The sequence below is a fragment of the Zootoca vivipara genome, chromosome 9, assembly GCF_963506605.1.
Source record: "Zootoca vivipara chromosome 9, rZooViv1.1, whole genome shotgun sequence".
In the NCBI taxonomy this organism is placed as follows: Eukaryota; Metazoa; Chordata; class Lepidosauria; order Squamata; family Lacertidae; genus Zootoca; species Zootoca vivipara.
The window spans coordinates 71,727,483-71,737,603 of NC_083284.1; positions in this window are offsets into that span (position 1 = coordinate 71,727,483).

Here is a 10,121-nt window from a genome sequence, read left to right on the forward strand (position 1 = left end):
AGCCAAGAAGAACTATCAAAGGTGCGAAATCCACCTGGACAGAAATCCACCAGACAGGCATTCTTTGGCTGCGGGCACACTGTACCTTTAAGACGCTTTTGAAACACATTTCCCCCTCAAGTTTGTTCAGGGTTGCTGGGACTTGCAACTCTGTTGGGGCAGGAGGCGAGGGGAAAACTACGATGCCCAGAATTCTTTGAGGGACTGAATGTGCTTTCCAGGTATGTGTGTAGGCAGCTGTGGTGCCTGCCTACGATGCAACAGGCACTTCACTATGGTTTGTTCCTGGTGGGTGCTTTAAAAAGTCCCTTACTTTTTTTTTTGCATGAGCTTTCCCAATACATGGAGGCCAGCTTTTAAGTGACCTCGGTACTCAAATGTGGACATTTAAATGTGCAGTTTGCTCTGCTACCTTTATTGTAAACTACTTTGAGATTCTGAAGAAGAAGCGGCCTAGTTTTTTAAATGAATGAATGAATAATTGCTGGAGTAGGGGCAAGCCTCTTGCAGACTACAGCTGGGGAGGATTTTCCCGCAAACATCCCTAGCGGCAATTTCCTGGACCAGTGGTTCCTCGAGTGGACAGTGGGATTACCTGGGGGAGGGCACCAAGAGGCAAAGGAGGAAGCAGGGGGAAGCTGGAGGTGGAAAAGAATCTGAAAACCTGGTATCACTGGATGAAGTTAATCAATTTTGTGGGAATTAATTAAATAGATTTAGCTGGATTTTGAATAAATGTACAATTAATTGTTACCCTGAGCTTATGCAACCAAGGGAATGGGCCCCCCAAACGCTTAGGAACCACTGGCCCGCATCAGTTTCTGCCCAAGACTTTAATGCAGGAGTCGGCAAATTTTTTTAGCTGTGGCCGGTCCACTGTCCCTCAGACCTTGTGGCGGGCCAGAGAAGCAGCACCGGGGGGGGGGGGACCACTATCGCCACCACCGCTGCTTCTTCGTGTGGGTAAGCAGAGCGAGCTCGCCACTCCGCTCTCTGGCCCACAGGAGCACCAGGGCCGCAGCGGCGGGGGGGAAGATGAGCGGCGCGAAAGGGATGGCTCTGGAGAGGGGCTGCTTAAAATGGCACTCAGCCGGCTCAGCCCAGCCCCCTTCCTCCTCTAGGGAGGGTGGGGAGAAGCCAGGAGGAGGGAGGGACGAGGTGCCACCGCGGTGTGTGTAAGGCAGTGTGGGGGAAATGGAATGGCACCGGGGGGGGGCGCAGCCCAAACGAACAGAATCTCCATGCCAATCCACAGCCAATCCGAGGGCCGGATCCTGAAGGCAGTTGGGCCTGATCCGACCCGTGAGCCTTAGTTGCAGACCCCTGCTTTAATGCATCAGTCAAAGCAGTGCTTCGGTTTCACAAACAGCAGGTGCAAGAGAGGCAGAGATGCCTGGCTAAGTACCAGCAAAGACGTTGATCCAACAAGCCACGAGGCCCCTGCAGCTTCTTTTTGAAGAGCTGGACTGGCAAAACTCTGAGTGCCTCAAGTGGCCAGACTCTCAGGACTGGGCAAGCAAACAGGCACTTTGGGCTGCACTTTTACGACCCCTGTGTGCTCCCCACTCTCTGTATGTTAAAATGTTTTCAGCACATGGCTGGGAAAGTTCCTCTTAAATGCCGTTCACAGCTAGGGTTGCCAGACTCAATAGAGGACAGGACTTCTGTGCCTTTAATTGCCCTGCTGTCTTTTGAGTCTGGAAACCTTAAAGAGAAACCAGCAGACCCCTTGCTTGGAAATTAAACAAAGGGTATTGCTGGTTTCTCTTTAAGGTTTCCAGACTCAAAAGAGAGCAGGGCAATTAAAGGCGCAGAAGTCCTGTCCTCTATTGCAGTGGTTCCCAACAGGTGGTCCCTATGCCAGAGGGGTCTGCAAGATGCTATTAGAATAAAAAATATATTAAATATATTTTGTATGATAACAGATTTTTTGTTTTGGCCGCTTCCTGCATGAGCAGAGTCTAGCACAAAACTAGAATTAGATAGAGGCAGTAGTTCTGCTGTATGCCGTTAGGTGGCGCTTTACAAACACTACTTTTTTGCAAAGAGGCAGCGCGCCCATTCTACTAACGCTCACCTCCCCAAGATGCTTTGCGTGTGTCGGCTTCATTTGTGGGCTACTGTGCAGGTACCCTGTCTTCTCCATTCCCCTCCCTCCTCCCTGGCACGCGCTGCCTCTTTGCAAAACAGTAGTGTTTGTAAACAAAGCGTTGTTTTTCGCGGAAGCTACAGTTCGCGTAGTTAAAAATGGACCGTTGGTTAAAAAGTGGTTCGTTAAAACGACAAAGGCCTACAGATGAAGAGGAAGATAATGCATTTGATGTTCAAGCAAGTAAGTCAGTGACTCTCGAACCGATCTTGTCAGTGTCCATTGAACCTAAATTGTCGGCGTCCCTTGAACCTAACCCTTCCAAGATCAGTGTTAAGCTTACTGGAAAAATTAGATTAGGAATTAGGAATTAGATTTAGGATTAGGAATTAATGGGGGTCCTTGTCACAATAGCGGCTCGATGAGGGGTCCTCGATAAAATTTTGTTGGGAAACCCTGCTCTATTGAGTCTGGCAATCCTATACAGCCCTGCCAGAAGGGAAAGGCTGGGAACTATAGCCAGGATTTCAGGGGAGGGGTGCTTTGTTGTGTGTGTGGTTTAACTTGTTTTTGACATCCCTCTCCACAATATATCCTTTTAGGAAGGAACTCAGAAGGTTGAACAGGAGGGAAAGCCTCTCCCAGCAAAATCGCATCAGGAGTTATCCATTTCCCATGCCATGCTCCTGTCTCAAACTGCTGTGGTGTGATACAACAGGGCGTCAATAATTCACAAAAATGTTAAACTTTGAGCTCAGAATTGTAGGAAGCTCGACCCATGATAATGTTTTGGCCGACCAAGAGATTAAGGGGGAACAGAGCAGACAAAACAATGCCCCCCCTTTCACATGTTGGGTTGCAACTGGAAAAGAATTAATGGCATCAAGCAATTAAAGGGTTTGAAACTGTGGGAACAGGAAGCCTTGACTTAGGGTCTTTATGGAACACCCACACCCACCCACGCACACACACACAAACATGGTCTTACAGCCTTACGGCATATTACAGGACTGGAGAATTCCCAGAATGTCACCTACTTGCAAATTCTAGGCCCTATCAGACTTCTGTTTTATTGCAGGAAGGTCTGTTGATGTTGGGGCTCTTTCGGTTTCTCATTTCCACACACAGCCAAACTTAAATTTGTTCATTTTGCAGCAACTTCTTGTTGCTATTTTTTTAATCCATATGAAAATTCATCAGCATTTTAGTGCAGATTTCTCCTAATCAGTACATTTTTATAGGCTAGTTTGACTAATGTACACATTTTTGCAAGCAATCTTCATAGAATAATGGAATCTTAGAATTGTAAAGTTGGAAGAGACGCCAAGGGTCATCTAGTCCAACCCCCTGCACTGCAGGAATCTCAACTAAAGCATCCATGACAGGTAGACATCCAACCTCTGCTTAAAAACCTCCAAGGAAGGGGAGTCCACCACCTCACGAGGGAGACCGTTCCACTGTTGAATGCTCTTCCTGGTGTTTAGTCAGAATCTTCTTTCTTTAACTTAAAGCCATTGGTTTGTATCATATCCTCCAGAGCAGAGAGAAAATAAGTTTGCTCCATCTTCCATGTGACAGCCCTTTAGATATTTGAAGAGGGCTACCATATCTCCTCCAGTTCTCTTATTTTCCAGGCTAAACATGCTCAAGTCCCTCTCCCTGCAACTGTTGCCTGCTCGTTTATACTCTTCTTTCGTGATTTCCCCTTTCTTCCATTTCATAGAATCATAGAGTTGGAAGAGACCACAAGGGCCATCCAGTCCAACCCCCTGCCCAGCAGGAAACACCATCAAAGCATTCTTGACATATGCTATACTCCTATTGATGCAGCCCAGAATTGCATTGGCTTTTTTAGCTGCTGCATCACACTGTTGACTCATGTCAAGTTTGTGGTCTAACAAGACTCCTAGATCCTTTTCACATGTACTGCTCTCAAGCCAGGTGTCTCCCATCCTGTATTTGTGCCTTTCATTATTTTTTTTGCCCAAGTGTAGTACTTTACATTTCTCCTTGTTAAAATTCATCTTGTTTGCTTTGGCCCAGTTGTCTAATCTGTTAAGGTCATTTTGAAGTGTGATCCTGTCCTCTGGGTTATTAGCCACCCCTCCCAATTTGGTGTCGTCTGCAAACTTGCTCAGGATGCCCTCAAGCCCATCATCCAAGTCATTGATAAAGATGTTGAATAAGACTGGGCCCAAGACAGAGCCCTGTGGCACCCCACTAGTCACTACTCTCCAGGATGAGGAGGAGCCATTGATGAGCACCCTTTGGGTTCGGTCAGTCAGCCAGTTACAAATCCACTGAATGGTAGCATTGTCTAGCCCGCATTTTACCAGCTTCTTTTCAAGAATATCATGGGGCACCTTGTCAAAGGCCTTGCTGAAATCAAGATAGGCTACATCTATTTCTTATTTCCGTTTCTTTCATTTCAAGAGAATTCTCTGCGTGTGCGTGTTTTGCTTGCGGTTGCACTGCAATATGAGTTTTGTTGTTTTTAAGGCTGCATGAATGATCATTCTTGTGTGGCCTGCTTTGCTCATTGAAGATAAAGAGGGTGCGGTGCTCAATGACCAACATTTAACAAGAGCACAGACAGATTGATTTCCTCTGGGATGAAACAGCTTATTTTGAGAGCTGATGCCACAACATTTTGTTGGCACTGGCACAGCTGACAGTCCCTGAGCCTTGAACAGAAAACATTTACCAGTATTTCCATTTCCACCCTTCCAGCTGGACTCGACCCTCTGTTGAGTGATGAGTACCTGTGTAGAATGGATCGTGCTTAATTTCAAAGAACTCCACAGTGACCTATGGCATTGTGGGTGAATCCAGGAAGGAGGCACAGGTCTGGAAGTGACCTCCTGCTTCCAGAATCTGTCCTCGTGCTTCCCATACAGTGACAGATCATGGCTCAGAAGGCAGTTTGCCTGATCCTTTTCCTGAATTTCCATCAAAACGTGCTGAAAGTGGAACACCCTTCATGGCTAGAGCTCGCTAGAAGGACAGCAGGTCAAGGGGCTCATTTTTTCCACTTAGAGAGCAAGTAAACCAGAGCTGGAAACAATAAACGTTTACAGCTTGGGCAGGGAACAGGGGCGAGGTGGAATCTGCAACCCAGGAACGACGTCTTACGTATTTATTTCATGAAATGTATATGAATGTAAGAAACCTCAAAGCGGTCTACAAAAAGCTGAAACAATAAAAGAAAAAATCACTACCATACAGTACTTTAAAACATACAAATGTTAAAATACTAAAACAGGTTAAAATTACCTCAACTTCCTAAGCGTATGAACAGACTTGTCTAAAGATCAATGTTTTTCAGCAGGCGCCGAAAAGAGCATAGCAAAGGTACTTGCTTGAGATCAAGAAGCAGGGAGTTCCAAAGGGTAGGTGCTGCCACACCAAACAGTCGGGTTCTTATAAATGCACAACAGTGCCAGTTCCATGGATTAAAGTCATCCAGCGGGAGCATGTGGGGTAAAGGCTGTATTGCAGGTAAACTGGTCCCAAGTTGTTATGGGTTTCATATGCTAATATGAAGCTGTGGATTAAACCACAGAGCCTAGGGCTTGCTGACAGGGCCGTCTTAAGCGCCCCTGGCGCCGTGGTGCACCGGATCCCTCCGGCGCCCCCCCCGCCCCGTTTCCCAGCGCGGTGGGCGGGTGCAGCGCGGCTGCCACAGGCGCTGCTGCGCGGCGGGCGGGCAGGCACAGTGCGGTTGCCGTGGGCGCAGCTGCGCGGCGGATCGGCCGGCCAGCGGGCTGCCGCCGTGGTGCCCTGCGCCACCCAGCCTGGCCGTAGGGCCGGCCCTGCTTGCTGATCAGAAGGTCAGCTGTTCGAATCCCTGCGACAGGGTGAGCTCCCGCTGCTTGGTCCCAGCTCCTGCCAAGTGCCAACCTACCGGTAGCAGTTCGAAAGCACGTCAAAGTGCAAGTAGATAAATAGGGACCGCTACAGCAGGAAGGTAAACGGCGTTTCCGTGCGCTGCTCTGGTTTGCCAGAAGCGGCTTTGTCATGCTGGCCACATGACCTGGAAGCTATACACCGGCTCCCTCGGCCAATAACGCGAGATGAGCGCTGCAACCCCAGAGTGGGTCATGACTGGACCTAATGGTCAGGGGTCCCTTTACCTTTTTATGCTAATAGTAACACCTTGAGCACCTGGTAGTGAATCGGCAGCCAGTGCAGATCTCTCAGTGCAAGTGTGATATGCTGAAGAGGCCTCACTCCCATCCGCAATTGTCCTGCAGCCTCTCTAGCTAGTCTTTGAGGATTTCATCAGGCCACACCTTGCCCCGCTCCTGCCACCTGTGTCACCCTTTGCACCCTCCTCAAGGGTTTTACCTGGCTGGGATGCCTCCTCCTTGAACTCTGATAAATGTTTTCTTGCTCACCTGGAATGAGGAGGAACAGGTGTGGAAATCAGCCTCCTGTGCAAAGGTAACTTTGGTGTTTGTTGCCCCACACACTTTCATCTCTGGCCCTGCTCACCAAGGGGCAGGTGGCCCCTGGAAGAGAAAGTGGCCCTTGGGCGGAAAATGGTGCTTTGCACCTTACATAATTAAGACAATGCAGCAATAACAAAACTTCTGTGCATCTTCTGTAAATATGAGACAATAAGGGATTTTTATGCACATGGCTACAGCCTGACGATTAATATTGTCTGTTTCAACGTAACTTCCTCTGCAACTTCTGAAACTGCCACAAATTTAGCAATTCTATTCTTGGGAGATCCCACTATAATCTGAACTTCTGCATTCAGTGAGCCGGTTAAAAATTAGCTGTGGCTTCCTCCCTTGGAAATATGGAGAGAGAGAGAGAGAGAGAGAGAGAGAGAGAGAGAGAGAGAGAGAGAGAGAGAGAGAGAGAGAGAGAGAGAGAGAGAGAGAGAGAGAGAGAGAGAGAGAGAGATCTTCTGCTGGGTGCTCAAATCCTTGTGTCTGTTTGCTCAGAATTGAGTCCCACAGAGTTGCCTGCATCCCAAGGAAATGAACACAAAATAGCAGAGCCTTTTATTGCCTTAGAACACAGCATACCTTTAGAGCACATGACTCCCCCCAAAGAATCCTGGGAAGTGTACTGTAGTTTAAGGGTGCTGGCCGAGGGAGCCGGCGTACAGCTTCCGGGTCATGTGGCGAGCATGACTAAGCCGCTTCTGACAAACCAGAGCAGCGCACGGAAATGCCATTTACCTTCCTGCCGGAGCGGTACCTATTTATCTACTTGCACTTTGCCGTGCTTTCGAACTGCTAGGTTGGCAGGAGCTGGGACTGAGCAACGGGAGCTCACCCCGTGGCGGGGATTCGAACCACCAACCTTCTGATCGGCAAGCCCTAGGCTCCAAATTTTGCAATGCAGTTCTCCAACCAATGTTTATGAATGTGCATATATTAGGAGAAAGTGTGCTAAAAAATTATATATTACTGCAAATAACGCATAAGTTCACCTTTCTTGTTCCATTTTGAGCTCTAGCTTTCACAGCAGGTTTTCAGAGCTGGCCTGGGTTTCCTCAGGCACAAGTCACTCCTGTCGTCTCTCAACATCGGAGGGGCAACCAATTCCCCATCTTTCCCTTTAAAAACATTGTAATCATACACGCCCACAGCAGTTTCCCAAATTTTCCTAAGACTTTTTAAGCTGCTTTAAAGATTTATGGATCTGTAGTGAAGTCATTCTAGGCTCCAGAAAGGAAACTACTAAGGGTTCCTATTAAAACAAACATTATGTATTCTGTTTCCAGTTAACTACATCATAGAAATCATTATCGCCACTTGCAGTTCCACTGGGTGGAGACTGAGAGGATTACTTCATTATGCATTGCCAGTGAGGGGACCCCTTTGCAACACCAGCACAAAATAAACAGCTCCCCCTTTTGCCTCAAAATCTAAAATGAGCCTCTATGCCTTACAGTGCACTATGCCTTATGGTGCACGTAACACACTCTCCTGCTTTGAAGTTTGTCTTCATGGCCTTAGCAGGTCTTGAGCATGTGGCTGCATTTGGCAAAGCCTCCTCTTTCTCCTCCTCTTCCTCATCAGGACTGCAGTGTAAGGCTGCCCAGTCTTGACCCAGTTACCTGGGAGTCGGCTTCATTGAATACAGTGGGACTTACTTCTGAGTAGACAGTGTCAGGCTCCATTTACAATAAAGGAATAAACATTCCCCATGCTTCCTAAAAAATGGCTGGCTGCAGAAGCATTGCAATTTAATAATTTAAAGCGGATTGGCGATCTTTTTCTTCAAAACTGTAGGAAGGGCTTCAAAAGCCAGCTTCATTTCCTTCATTTGGTGCAGGTTTTTTTCAGACCCTCCAAGTGTCCCTGTTGTATGCCACCCACATCCCTACTTTCCAGAGATGCCCCTCATTTAGAGAAGCCATGCCAGTTTCTGATTTGATCCTGGAATGTCCTGCTTTTCCTTAGGATGTCCCTATTTTCATTTGATAAATGTTGGGGGGCGTGGAGTTATCCAACCTCTGAGCCATCTGAAAGCAATCCTGTATATGGAAGTATTATAATGAAGATACATGTTCATTGCCTTGTATTTTTGCTTTTGTAGTGGAACAGAATGCCAAAACGGCACTTGGGAATTGGGAATTTCAGATCATCCACTTGATGGCTTCTTTATATTATTATTATTATTATTATTATTATTATTATTATTATTATTATTATTATTCATTTTCATTTATAACAATCCAATAAAAGGACTTGATGGCTCCTTTGGGTGGTCCTGGTTTTCCCAACCTCTAGAACAAACAAGGTTGTTATAGGGACCTACCTTGAAGCTCTGTCCAACAGCTACCTAGGGCACGTAAAACAAAAGGTTCCTACACCTCAAAGGATTCATGTTTTAAGGACCAAACTACAGCTCTTGTGTTTGGAAAACGCCAACCCCAGCGAAAACAATGGAAGGAAGGTGAATGTGGAAAGAGTCAGGACAGGGACGTAGCCAGGATAAAAATTAGGGGGGCAAGGGGCGGAGCCAAGGCACGGGGGAGGGGCCACAGTGGGGCAAGGAAATCCATGGTCGTTCAGGGGCGCCAGGATCAGCCCGAAATTGGGCTGCTCCGACCCTCTCCTCCCCCTCCGCAACCGGCAGGGGCGAGGGGGCACCAGGATCAGCCCAAAATCGGGCTGCTCCGACCCCCTCCCCCCCCTCCGCGATCAGCGGGGCGGGTGGAGGGAAAGCCCCAGAGCCGCGCAAAGCGTTTGGCTGGCTTTCCCTCCACCCACCCCACAGCCAGCCAGGGAGAAGGGAGACAGCGGGCAGCGGGGCAGGCTGGCCACCAGCGGCCCTGCTTCTAGGGGGGTGCAACTGCCCCCCTGCCTACGCCCATGAGTCAGGACAGGCAGCAGAAGGGACTCCTGGAGACGCTGAGGACCTTTTGCAGACAAAGCAGATGCTCTTCCTCCCTTTTCCTTTTCCAGCGCCCCAAGGAAGTCCTGTGAGTATCTTTCATTATACAGAGGCAGCCAGAAACGCCTGCAGAACGAGACTCCCTTTCGAAACAGGTTACAGCGTTTGATGACACAGCTCCCTGCGCATTCCTGTTTCCTCATATTGTGCCAACGCTGGATCCCCAGGTGGCAGGGCTGCAGGTTAGGGGGAGATCGCCCCTCTCTCTGAGACCTGCCCACCGATTTCTGTTCTCCTCTAAAGGTTCTTCCTTCCCAGCTCATCCTGGCAGCCGGCTGGGACTTCCCTGGAGCGCTAAGAGCACCACCTGCTGCTTCTGAACTTCATGACAGCCAAGGATGGGGAAATGGGGAGCGGTTCACAGAATCGTAGAGTTGCAATGCAGGCATTTTTTGGGATTACAGCAACATGGCCAGTGGTCAGGAATGATGGGAGTTGGGAGGGGCAGCAACATCTGGAGGGCATGTTGACTAAGAGGTTAAGAAAAAAGTCGAGAGTATTCTTGAAGATCCAGTGCTTTCAAGGTTGACGTAAAATGTAAAAAAATTCCTTCCGGTAGCACCTTAGAGACCAACTAGGTTTGTTATTGGTATGAGCTTTCATGTGCACA